A 13,536-nucleotide genomic window follows, 5' to 3' on the forward strand; every position below is an offset into this window, starting at 1 on the left:
TCTGTCTCTCCCTCTGTAGACAGTGCTGGTTCTTTAATGACCCCAATCATACAACTATTTTCTGGCCACACATAAATGCTTTCATTCCCCCCCTCCTCACCCCGACTGCCATCACCGTATTAAAAAGCAACCCGCTGCTGGGAATACATTAGTGACTTGCAGCAGATCCTTCTTTGCAAGGATAATTACAAAAAATAGAGGGACAATAACTATTAATATTTTATTGCAGTATTTAATGAGCTAAAGCAAATCATCTTGCACTCCACTGGAACGACATGCTTTGTCATTCTTACGTTCCCTCCATCATTTTCTCTGGCTCCCCATCTGAGAAGCCCTCCTTGCTTTAAAGTCCTCCTCACTCAATTTATATTTCCTCTAAGCTGCTTTTCTCCAACTTGAAAAAGGACCTTGCTACTTTCTGGGGCTGGTGAGCTCTCCCTGCCAGCACATCCACTTGTACTGAATGAGTCCAGGGAAAGAGCAACCCCTTTATCTTAGCAGAGTAAAGCTGCCCTTTCATCTCAGGTGTTTATTGTCTCCATTTCACATGCAAGGAAACCGTTTACAGAGGTTAAAAAATGAGTTTTAAAGGCACTTTGGGACTCTGTGGGACTTGTGTCCTTTCTTTTGACAGCCCTGCATGGTGTTAGGTCACCCACGGCTCAGGAGGGAGTTGGTGGCTGAGCAGGGGCCAGAGACTCGCCCCGCTGCCAGCCCTGTGCCCCGGCCATGTCCGAGGGCAGCAGCCCCGCAGTGCACACTCAAAGACAGGGCTGGACAGGTCTCGCTTGCTCTGGGGACAGTGAGCAGGGCCACTGCTGTCCCTGGGCAGTGCTGGCTCATGCTCAATCGGCTGAGACCGCAAAGCTGTGGAGACATGGTGGAGGCCTGACCCCAGAGCATGAGACAGGCTTGTTCTCGCACAGCAAACCCACTGCCCCACTGCCAGACAATCGAGGAGGCTGGGGACGTGTTTTGGAAGGCACAGTGAGGCTAATGCCTCAGCATGGCTCCAATTTGGGCTACCCTCCCCAGGAGCAGAGGATTTGAGGAGTGCTCTGCAGGGTACCAAGGCTGCCAGAGCAGCCCTGGGCATCTGCACCTCTGCACACCACAGAAGTCCCAGCATTCCCCTCCCTTGGGCACAGGCCCATAGCAGATACTCACTGGGCTTCCCTGGGGAAAACACCAATATGTCAATGTCTGCTATTGTATTTCCCTAAATTTCGTTATTCCTGCTTTTTGATCCATTCTGGCAGGAGAGAAATACCATGCAAGTAGTTCTATAGGCTTCTATATGTAAATCCCAGTAATCTGCATCCAAGAAAACTATGCCCCAATCATTTAAACACTTCCTAATGCTCAAATATCTCTCCCTCTTTACTGCACGTTCGTTACTTTTGAAATCCACACCTCTCCTTTGAGCTGCCCTGGCCTTCCTGGTAATGTCCATTTGTGTCCCAGCCACCTCCTGGTCCTCCCTGTCTGCAGGTAACATGAGCATGCAGGGGCAGGGCCCAAAAATACACTGCACAGCACCTTCTGCAGGCTGGTAATAACCCTCAAAAGAGCATTGGCACAAAGCTCTGTCATTTTCTCAGTGTCATTCCATCCTGCTGTGCTGGCCAGGCACCAGCAGTGGGTTTAACCCACTGCAACAAAAAGATGCTTGAGGGAAAGGCACTATTCCCCTGGAGGAGCAGAAAGCCAAACCAGGACATGAATGTATTTGTGTCCCCTAATAGATAATGTTACCATGTGCTTAACGCCTTGTCACACACAAGCCAAAGTCAATCAGGCTTCACGAACACAAGCAGCCCTTAAAGGGTGTCCAACCCAAACAGATCTGAAACAAGACAGTTTCATTTTAAAAGGACTCAGTAAGGTAAAATTAAAGTAGGAGTTGTTATTGGCACAATGACCTTTACCCATGAAAGTGTGAGTAACAGAATAGCTTTCCCTGAAAAATACTAAAAATGTCTTATGGATACACATATGTATGTGTGTATAACCATAAATGTAATGCCTCCTCAAAACCACTCAGAATGTGCATCCCTGTCCAAGAGGAGCAAAATACAAGAAGCAGCAGCACTGCAGGTAAAGCTGGGGGGGAGTTTTTTGAGTGTTTCACTGGCTGAAAATCCAACACCAGGTGTTCAGCTGGGATCATTTTGACACTGATTTCTATCAGCTGAACCAAGGACTTCAAGAAGATGGGACCATAGTAACATGTGCTTCAGCTGGTCATTGCAGTCCACAGGTAATAAAATAGCAAGAGGGTTAAAAATTCTTTACCTGACCTTCAGTTGCAGATGGTTGGGCTAACGGGACACGGGACACAAGGAGCAGTTTTCCTGTCCTCCACAAATAAATAATTATCCCCCAGCCTCCGTGAGCAGAGCAGAGATTTAATGTGCTGACAGCCTGCATTTTTTACCTTTAGTCAATACAAGAAAGGCCCCAAGACTATGATTCCCAACATCTGGATTCCATCAATATGTGATCTGTCATGATGTATCGGCATCCCTCCCTCTCTCCAGATTGAGCAATGCGGCTGGTTTTATTAATACGTCAAATACATTATCCGTGTAATACACTTGTCTGCCTCTGCCCTCCCGCTGCTCCCACACAGCAGATTTGAATGTATGATGAATCAGTTTGCATTACACGTCTGTACGTCATAATTTGTCAGGATTAATAGAACTGTGTGCGTGGGGTGGGGGAGCGGGAGGGAGCGCGTCGTGTGTGTTTAGTGCAGAGATGTCTGTATCACTTATTTATCTCTGCTCAGGCCACTGGGTTCCCGGAAAACAGCGAGCACAGCACATCTGGGAATCGCTGAGCAACCCATGTGCTCTCGCAGGCGCAGTCCTGCCCACTGGTCCAGCTGCAGAGCCGTGGGAAAAGGGGTGATGGGGGTGTTTTGGGTGCCTCTGACATACTGGGGTTTCCACAGCCCATGCACAGGGTTGAGTCCTCATGTGATATGTCAGGCACCAACCACAGAGACACAAGGAAGGTGACACAAAGGCTCTCAGTCTTCCTCCTGGCTCTGTCAGACCATTGTTACATGACCTGAAGCACAACTCCTTGCCTCAGTTTCCCGGTGCATTGCATTTACCCCAGCCCTCAGTGATGATTCCCTGTGTGCCTTGCAGAAAGCAGTTTATTTTCACTTTGCAAGTGACTTTTGGTCTCAATTACTTATGGCAAAGAGTTGGGAGCCATGTGCAGCTGATGGGCAGCACCAGAGCCAGAGGCAGCTGGTTCAAGTGATGTTCTCCCTAAGACCCAGTGAAACATGGCTGGAAAACAGGTCAGGGCTCAGTAGGAGGTGCTGGTGCCATGGCCCCTTTGTATACAGTTCACTTCTTTGTAGCTTTGCAGCTGGACTTTAGTTTTCCCTGTAATTTCAGCCATAAGCTTTATTTACAGTATATTAGACAGGATTAAGTGGGATCCATAAGGACATGAGAGCACAACTCCCCATGCTGTTGCCTCCCAAGGGTGACCCAGCAAGACCAGTGAGAGTAGCCTGCAGTGGGCACATGCCTTCCCTGCCACATCGCCCAGCAGAAGGAGAACTACTGCCGATGGTCCTTGGGGCTCCAGGGAATGCTCATCACAGTGCCTGACACCCTGCCACAGCATCATGTTTGGTGTCTCAGTTTGCTCCTAATGAGCTCATGTGTCCACCCAGGACAGCCCAGCACTGCGTGGAGCTCCTGGCTCATGGCCAGACAGCCCTGTCAGTGCTTTGCTTGGTTCCGTCTCATTACCACTGCCTCAAACCAGGATTAATTATTCTGAACGTTAGTTGGTCTCTTCTGCCCAATGTGGCAAGGTCAAGAGGAGGTGTGAGGTCTGCTTGCTGTCCTTGTACTGGGTCTTCATCCCAGTGTTGATGGTAAAACTGCTGGGACCACAGCATCCAGTCCCCTATGGCTTCCCATGAAGCTGCCCATGCCAATGCACTCAAACCAGGGATATAGGGATATGGAGCAGGGACCACCTGCCTTGGCATCTGTAGAAGTCAAAATCAGGTCAGAGGGAGAGGGCAGTGAACAGATCTGTGTGCCAACACACCTTTCACTGCCCGCCCATGCTCCTCCAGCCTGTTTCAGTTCCACTGCATGAAATAAAGTGGTAAGTGATGATGTTAAAGACTGCACAGTGTAAATATAATGTCAAATACCAGCACTATGGATAATTACAAACTGTCTCAGGTGAAAAACAGTGATACTTTACAGTATTTTCATTGCTGCTATTTTGCTTGCAGCAAAGCTTAGCAGAAATGTGTGTTCAAAACACTCATGGTGGTGTTGATGGCAGCATCTCACCACAGTAAGACCTCCTGAAAGTGGCTCGTGACCTCCTTGCAGAGTGTGAACCCCACAGCAGAGCAACCCAAATCTTACTTCCACATTAGGGGAGTAAAGCTTGCCCCCTCTGCCTCTAACCAAGGTCCCACAGAGGCCTGGCTCCCCCAAAGTAGTGATGCTGTACCATACCTTGCAAGGGGTTCTGCAGGTGAAGCTCTTGGCCAGCCCCCCTTCCCTGCTGAAAGGCTTTAGGTTGGGCTAGAACTGGGCCTCTCAACCAAAGCACATTAGTACTTTCCTTTCAGTCAGGAAACTAAAAAAACACCTTTTGCTTCTCCAGAAGGGCCATGGGATGTTCTGGTTGAGTAAACTCTTCCATCTCTAAAACCCGCCTCCTCTGATGTTGCCTTCAGGACTTCTCAACCTGCTCTTCTGTGTGGAAACACAAGCCATGTCCCCAAGGGTCCCTAAGAATCTGCAGGGGTTTCTCTGCTGGGGCCACCATGCAGCCCATCCACACAAGGGCTAGTGCCACCCTCCCTCTGCTCTGCTCCAGGGGACACCATGGTTTCATCCCCTCCCTGTGGTCACCATGTGGCCGAAGCCTGTCCCCCTCCTCCCAGTGCTGCTTCCCAAGCACGGCTGGAGGATGTGACGTCAGGGTCCCCGAACAGGCAGCAGTCACCTCGCTCTAATAACAGCTCCCAGAAACAATTGTACATTTACAGCCCAGCGAGCGAGCTTGGCACGCTGAGCCCGCTCCCCTTCCAAGGCTTAATTTGATTTTGACATATTGGCTCAAGATTAAAGGGCTCTCATAAAAAAGAAAAAAAAAGAAGAAGAAAAAACAACACCAAAAAACCCAAACACACACATACACACACACACACACGCATCCAGCACCCCCACCACCCCCTTTTCAGGGCTCAAGCAAAAGTGCTAACATTGTAATATTTTAAGTAGAGAAAATCCAAGTGTGCTTTACCCCCCGCTGGCTCTTATGCTGGGCTTATAAAAATTAAGTGGAAACCTACACAGCTGTAGGCTATAAATCCTTTGTCGCTAACACAGCCAGGCCTGGTACCTGCCTCCAAAAAAAAAACCAAAAAAAACCCAAAACCCACCAAAAAAAAAGCCCCGAGAAAATAAATGCAAACTCCAAAATGTGAGCAGCCAAAAAAGATGTAGCTGGCTGAGCTGGGCAAGTGCAGGACCAGCTGTTGGGGCCCTGGGGACACCCCCATGGCCAGAGGGCTGCTGGGGGAAGTGGGGAAGAAAGGAAAGTATCAGAGCATCAGGAGGGAGAGCACAGCAAAGCAGTAAGAGCCCTCTCGGCTGAAGATCAATTAGCATCAATTACTGACTTCATTTAATTGTCGTAGAAGATGAATTTGTCATTTTTAGTCTGGAATTAATGGGAGACCTTCAACTTTCCCTTGGCAGCCCCATCGGGTCACTGAGTATTTTTTTCCTCCTTTTGCACAGAGGAGAAATGTGGCAGCAGGGAGAAGAAGTGAGAGCTGCCAGTGCCACCCAGACACCCGTCCCATCAATCCTTGCCCATCCCCATCCATCCCCTTGCATTCCCATCCACTGCCATCCCAAGCATGGAACAAGGCAGTAGCCAGCCACAGCAGCTGACTGGCACAAGCATCTCAGATGGTTCTGGTGCCCTTACCAGCTCTTGTGCCATGCCCGGCAGCACTTCTGCTACCACCTTTCTTCTTTTCTCTTTTTATTTGGGCACTTTCCACTTTTTTTTCTCTTTCCCGTTTTCCGCCAGAAATTAATTTTTCAGCTGAGGGCTGCAAAGTGTTTACATTTTCCCCAGCAAACAGGCGACAGTAAACAATGAATGCTCGCAGATGAAATTGAATTTATAACTGCATTATGGGGCCAGATAACACCCTAAAATAATACAACGATAAGGAAATTCGATTTGATTGCCACCACGAATCAGCTTGGGCCCATCTGCAGCCAGGGCCTTTCATAATAATTTTAAATTGGGTTTGTAAACCTTATTTGTCCTTAAATATTTCTGTCATTTTTCATTGCCAGAGACAAGTCCTTGGGCGCGAGGCGGCGGACTGGTCCCGCTGGAGCCACGCCAGGGTGCAGGCAGAGCCGAGCGGGTGCCCAGCGTGCCGAGCGGGCGCCGGGGCTGGCGGTGACAGCCACTCATCCTATCCATCACTGTGTCGACAGCCAGGGAGGAATCTCAGCCAGAAATTGAGTTTGCCTCACAGGGGACAACTGAACAAATTAATAGACCATTAGCCAAGCAGTGACCTGAGAAATGAGGGTGCTCAGGCTCCCCACGGGTTTAGTAGGGAGGAAGGGGAGAGGCAATGGCAGTCCTGTTTTTGTCCCAAGGGGACAGTCCCGGTGCCCTGGGATGGAATGGGAGATGTGGGTGGGCAGCCAGCACAGCTCATTTGCAGCCCAGCACTGGTTTACTCGAAAACGGCTGCACTGGTGTGCAGAGGCATTGCCAGAATGATGCAGGATTCTGATGGGTGGGAGATGGCAAGAGGGGCTGTAAGGATGATCCACCTTAATACATAGGGACAGTCAGGCAGCAGTAAAGTGAAAGGCAGGGAGAGAGTGAATAAAAGTCCCAATCCTCTCATCTCTGAGAATGTCCCACAGAAAGTCACTGTACAGAAGTGCTGCATGAAATGGTGCTGCAGCATGCACAAACAGCTCCCAGCCCCTCGGGGTTCAGGGGCACAAGACATCCCCACCCCCAGTGAGTGACAGGCCTGTGGTTCCTGCCAGGCAGGCCACTGGGGTCTGCATTCATCCCTGCCAGTCTCGGCCCCCCTCACACAACAAAAGATGCTGAGCTGGGAAAGCACTGGGCAACCCCTGTATCCCAGTCACTGGCTGGGGCTGTGGGACCCTGCAGAGGACTGATCTCAGGAGGACATCATCCTCCTGCCTCCAAACACCACCAGGTGCCCAGTGCAGCATCTCTCCTCTGTGCCTCCCTCTAGCTTGCCTTTATCATCACCATTCATTATCCAAATGACTATATTTATTAAGTCCCCTGCCAAGGCATTACTGAGTGGTCTGTAACAGAGATTAAAAGCAGAATAAAACACCAACATGATTTCTTCTCTAGTAAACAAAATGATAAACAGCCTTAGGACTGGCTATCAGAAATGCACCAGCCATGGGAGGGATGCCAAATTCATTGCTGCCACAGCAGGGACATACTAGTGCCTCTGCTCTCAGAGGTGGGGTCAGACCTGCACTGGAGCTTCTGCTTAGCCAGCTGCTCCCTGCACTGGAGACCCAGCTAGTGGGGTAAAATCTCCACCCACCCTGCACCACCCCACATCAGCTGGGATGCTGAGCCCCACAGAATGTCCTGCCCTTCCTCTGCCCCTACAACTTGTAGGACAGAGACAGCTCAGGAATGTTCCTCTGTCAGTACTGCATGCCTGAACCAGGCTGGGTCAGTGACTGTCCCCAGGCATGCCAGCCCAATGACCCCCATGATACTAAGGCAGGGCAGTCCAGGGCAGCAGGCGGAGGCTGGCCATAGTCCCAGTGGCATTTTCCAACAGCTGAGACAGTGGTGAGATCCAGCAAGGAGCCATAGCTCCTTGTTCCTGCCCACTCATGTCTGCAGAGCACAGCATCAGCCCCTGCAGCACGAGGCTGCTTGGTTCTTATTTTCAAAGGTATTATCTAAAGTCTGGGGAACAAGGTCCTTTATGAGGAGGCGCCAGGTTTCCTTTGTCTCTGCTGGAGATAATCAGGTGCAGATAGGATATATATTCTGTAAAAACATACACTCACTTCCACTCACCGGTTACCTTTTTCTGAGAGCTGTAAGGGTTTCAATTACCGGATTCTGGGATTTAGTGCCCAGGGCTTTTTGGTGTGCGTTAGATTTATTAGAAGGTTTAGTACCAGCACAGGATTCACGCATTCACTCCCAGGAGCCCAGCTTCCGTTCACAGACCCTAAATCATGAGCTGAGATGGGCTATTGTCACTTAGGACATTAGCATGGTTAACGTACGTGGGGATGATTAATAGCAATATACATGCAGCCTCCCTGTCCTCCCCAGACGCTGCTCTGCCACCTCTGCTGGAGCCAGGGGCTGCAAGGTGCATGGCCAGCTCACCTGCCTTCTCAGAGAGGGCCACACTGTAACCCCTCAAAGGAACCCCAGTGTTCAGCACCACCCCAGTACCATCAGCATCACTGCTTTATGCTGGGTTTTGTAGTTGTTGTTCAGGTTTTTTTTTTTTTTTTTTTTGTTGATTTCTTGTTTTGATGCGGTTTTTTGTTTGGTTTTTTGGGTTTTTTTTTGGGTTTTTTTTGGGTTTTTTTTGGGGTATTTTTGTTGTTGTTTTTTTGTTAAGATGAAGTGTTGAAGGCACTCAGGGCCAAAGGTGTTTCTGCCAAGGGAGAGCTATGGGAAGCCCCTTCCTGCCCAGGGCAAGGGGAAGGTGCACAGGGGCAAGAAGGGGGCTGGAAGAAGGGGCAAGATGCAGGTTAGCAAAACCTGTGCAGAAAAAAAATATTCTAAGAGTAAACCCAACCTTCCCTGCCAGGACCTATCCACCACTCCTCATTCCCCAAAGGGTACCTCAGGCCAAATCTGTCACTGAAGGAAAGAGAAGAGCAGAGAGCAGCCGAATAAGCCAGCCTCTCTTATCTAAGTAGATCTCTCCTGAAAAATCCCATGGGATTATCTCACTTGTCTGCCTCATCCTCACATCTGTAGGAGCACATTCACATGTTACAGGCCTCTCTATTGCCCCAGGTTACTGGCAACAAGGCTAAAACTCATCACACAAGTGGCGCCCCAGCACTTCAGAGCAGCTTCTGCACTGTAGGTACCTGAGGCCTGAGGTGAGTCCTCAGCCCTGCTGCACTCCAGAGGAGACACGACCACACTCCTAACGAGCAAGATCCTGATGGCTTTTGTCCTTTTTCCAATACTGTGTTACTTACATTCCTTCTTTTTTAATTAAAGCAGCCCCAGCTGATTTTACAAGCTTGCCACTGATTCTCTCCCAGTCTCTGTGTCTCTCATATGCTTGAGTGCTAGTATTAATTATTAGAGCCAATTTACTGTTTATACTCTGATGTTTTAACTAATTACCACTAATGGCAGACACCAGTGGGCAATCAACTTCATTTAGTTCCCAGTGCAAACCACTCATTACCATCTGAGAGGGAAAGAGAGTGCGCGGGAGGGATAAATAAAGACTAAGCTGCATGGGTGAGTGCCTGGTGATGAGCAGCAGCACTGGGGCAGTCCCTGCTGCCCAGGGCAGGCCTTTTGGCAGGGCTCTGGGGAAGGATTTAAATTTCCAGCATGTGTGGGTGGGCAGCAGGGGAATATTGCTGTGCAGAAGTGCCTTGCAGGAGTTGTGAAGATCCCTGGTTCTTCACTCCATGCGCTAAGCCCTGCCTTGGCACCAGGCAAAGGTTCTGAGCCTGAGAGCTACAGTTACCAGAGAGCAATGTGCCTTTTTCCTTGCATGGTAAATGGCTTCTTTTCCCTTCTAGGATTCATCCCCAGAGAAATGCAGCCCCTGCTTGTGTTCTTGGCCTGGTGTGATGCCAGATGGAGCCAGGCTTCCTGAGTCCCGGGTGCCTCTGGTGTTAATCCTGATGTCAGAGGAATGGTGGGTGATGTGAAGTTAAGATGAGATGGGGCTGGAAGGTCCCTGAGCTGAGCTTCCTCCTGTCTGGAGCTGGGCTAATGAAGGTCACTCATGGAGATAATTCAGCCATTTCTGCGTGTAGTGATATTGTCAACATTGATCTTTAACACAGCACATCCCTTAGCCTAGCTTGTGTCTCTCTCTACGTGTTTCCTCTGGAGGGCCAGGAAAGACCCTGAGGCACATTCTACTCCCCTGCACCTCATAACCACTGCCAAGAACCTGTGATGTTAAAAGCACTCCACCTTCAGGTGGTACAACTCTCCTGGCTATTTTGGCTCAAGAAACAAATACTTGGTGTAGAGAGGGGCCTGCAAGGAGGGATGATGGAGTAAGATAACTCCACCAGAGCTGGGCTGGCACTGAGGATTTAAGAAATAAACTTTTATGGGCACAACCCAGAACAGGACACAGGAGACAGAGCTCCTGTGTGTCTCCCATGTGGCTGAGAAACACCTCTAGAAAAAGTGAAGTCCAGATATATTTGTCTCTTACTCCAAGACCTGTTAACCCTGATTTGGGACAAACCTCCAGCCAAGTATACTTGTGCTTCTGGGGATCTGGACTCCTCCAGCCCTTGAACATGAACCTTTCCAGGGGACAGAGATTTCTAATGACCTGCCAGATGATCTCATTACCAGTAGTGGGAGTCCTGCCCTAACAAAAGGGACCATGGTGTTTTCAGAGCCCAGGTTTCATCAACTTTAGCATGCAGCAGTGCTGCAACAACTCAGCTGGGAAGCCCAAAACAGGGACACAAACCAGAGGGACAGGGCTGGGCATGACCTCTCCAACAGGGGTCTTCAATCTTTCTCTCTCCCTTTCACATTTTCTCTCATTCTTTCATTCCCTGATTCGCTCTGTTGAAGTCTTGATTTTGAAAGGGAGACGGGGGATGTTGGAGACCTGCTCCACAGTGGTGGGGACGTGGTTGCCTGTCTTGCAAGGAGAGGGGGTTATAACTATGCACACATCTGAAATGTAATTGCTGTCAGCTCTCTCCATTCTTGCAGCACGAGGCCTTTAATCTCTCCCACCAGACCCATCGGCCCTGATATTGCAGCTCCAGAAAGGCTGGTTTTATGTACTTTAACCCTGCGACCTTTACAAATCCCATCATTCCAATCAATACGTCTCATTAGCGTTAGGTAAATGTATGGGATGGATGGGGAGCTGTGCTGGCAGGAGCCTGCAAAGGGTGGGGTGGAAAGTGCTCCTGCCTGCCTGCTCTCAGGGGGCAGCACAGCCCCACCATGCTCCCCGAGATCCTGGGGGCATCCTTCTCCCCACAAGCATCCTTCCCCCAAGATATCCCTCCCCATAGATGCACACCTTGGCACAGCCAGAGATGGAGGCCAGCTAATGTGGAGCATGAAACAAAGTGCCTGCAAAGCCAACTGCAGAGTCAAGAGCCCAAGCTGTTAACTGGACCAAGCTGTTGGAGTCATTTTTTTCCCCTCTCCTTGGGAAGCAGACATATGTTTTACAGCTTTTCCCTATGTTGACTAAATGAAAACATGCAGGCCTCATGGCAGGTGATGGGAAAACAGCATGGGGTGTGTGCAGGGCTGCCTGCCATCTCTGCCTATCAGGCAGGGAAGCTGCCAAGGAAGGCAGCCACTGTGGATGTCAGGGTAAAGCCATGGAGTGGGATGAGGAAAGAAATCTTTGACACTTCCCATGAAAATGAAGGGCTTAATTAATCCATGGAGAAGTATGAGTTTACACCAGGTGAGTTTACACCTCACCAGCACAGGAATGCTCACTATGCCAGATGGAAGTAACCCACAGGTTCAAGGGGCATCAGTGCACCAAGGATACTTCAATAAAAGGATGGGGCCAATCCTGCCTTTGGGAAGGCTGGAGGCCAGATACTTGTTGAAATTTTTTTTTTCTTTTTTTTTTTTTTTGCTGAGAAGGGATCTCCCTTCCATGTGGATCAGCGCCTCAGCCAGCAGGGCTGTAAATACTATTACTGCCCATAAAGCTACCCAGCCCTCCTCCAAAACCTGCTCAAATGTTTGACTCAAGTGACCCACTGGCACCCACAGATTTCATAGGAGCAGATGGCTTGGGGGCTGCTATTGCTGCAGCATGCCTAGGGGGGGGACAGCCTGCCCTGCTATTTGTGCTTCCTTGCTCCTTGTGCTACCACCAAAGTGTGGGGTGGCTTCCCAGGAGCCCACAGAATGAGTGGCCTCCAGACCTTGGCACTGCCAGCTCCCCTGTGACATGTGCCTTGCAGATCTGCCCTGTATCAGATCTGTGTCTCAGAGCTCGAACTGAGCTATCCCATGCTCAAACTGATTTATACCCAGGAAATCCAGCTCCCCAAAAGGAAAGAAAATGACTGTAAGGTTTTCTCCTCCCAGCAGGGCAGCTGGGATGCCTGAAGAAGTGAAGGTGTCGTCCTTGTCCTCCCCAGGCAGGGCAAGCTTTTTCAGTATCATCTGGAGCTGAGTTTAGTTTCTGAGCTCTGCTATCCCCATCTGCAGAGCCAGCACGTTACTGCAACAGTGTTCAGCCCCACCAGCTCCGGGCTTGCCTCAGCAGGAAAAGCATCCTGGTGAATACAGCACACAAAATAGTGTGTACGTCTATTTTTGCAAGAGCCTACAAAAGCAAGGGCTTAAAAACTACAGGCCACCTCTGTTTTCCCACATTAGTGATGTTTAAAGAAGGTTTTTCCATGAGGTTTAAACTTAAGAGCTGGGCCAAATACAACTCTTGTTGTATTGTGGAGCAGCCAAATTTCCTAGTGGGGATACCTAGAACTGGATATGTGTTCCCATGTACGCAGGTGCTTTGGGGATCTGGCTCATGTGCTCCCCTCTTCCCAGCACTGGTGCCTGCTCTCCTTGTCTCCCTGCTGCTCTGTTTTGCTGAGGCTTTTCTGCAAGACCTCGGACTTGTTGACAAGCACTAAACTTCGCTGTGGCATGAAAACCATTTAAGCACTAAGCTCCCCTCGGCTTTAGCAAGATGACTCCGAGGATCTCGGCACAGCCCCTGTCAGGAGGCAGAGGGAAGGAGAAATTAATAAATCCTCTGGTGAGGCCAATTTCTCTTGACGTGACACTGTTCTTCCTGGAATTAAATGGGCAAGTCCTGAAGTGTCTCTTGAAAATGGTGGGCTATTTCTCTGACCACCAAACAGTCATGAAACCTGGATCTGGGCCATGATAGGAAAAACTAGTCCATTGCTCAGAGTCGTCCTCTCCAGCAGAAAAATTGTTGGGCCCAACAAAGCCCCGGCTTGCAAGTCCCCAGCTCTGCCATGCACTGGGGCACCTCACCCTGGCTAAGAGCTCCCAACAGCAGGGCACCCATGTGCAGGGGGCTCATGGGATCTTTCAAGAAGGGTTTTTTTTGACACCAGTACTGTGGGAACAGCAGAAAAACCTCCCAGGCAGCTGCAGACCCTTGGCAAACCTTTTGGAACAGTGTTTCCCTCCTCAGTACTGAGGTCCCTGCCTGGCCATCCCCGCCTGGCAGCAGGGCATCCCACACAGCCACTGCAA

At 49.8% G+C, this 13,536-nt stretch overlaps 1 protein-coding gene and 1 long non-coding RNA gene across 11 annotated transcripts in view; one reads left to right on the top strand and one right to left on the bottom strand.

The window, feature by feature from the left end:
* RNF220 (ring finger protein 220) overlaps positions 1 to 13,536 on the bottom strand; it is a 219,588-nt gene that overhangs the window by 104,898 nt on the left and 101,154 nt on the right. The window lies entirely within an intron of this gene.
* Positions 6,498 to 10,129, top strand: LOC146766745 (uncharacterized). The gene is made up of 2 exons (XR_014957033.1): positions 6,498 to 9,776; positions 9,858 to 10,129. It is a non-coding gene; the product is annotated as an uncharacterized LOC146766745 (long non-coding RNA).

The sequence above is a fragment of the Lonchura striata genome, chromosome 8, assembly GCF_050655825.1.
Source record: "Lonchura striata isolate lonStrDom1 chromosome 8, ASM5065582v1, whole genome shotgun sequence".
Taxonomy (NCBI): Eukaryota; Metazoa; Chordata; class Aves; order Passeriformes; family Estrildidae; genus Lonchura; species Lonchura striata.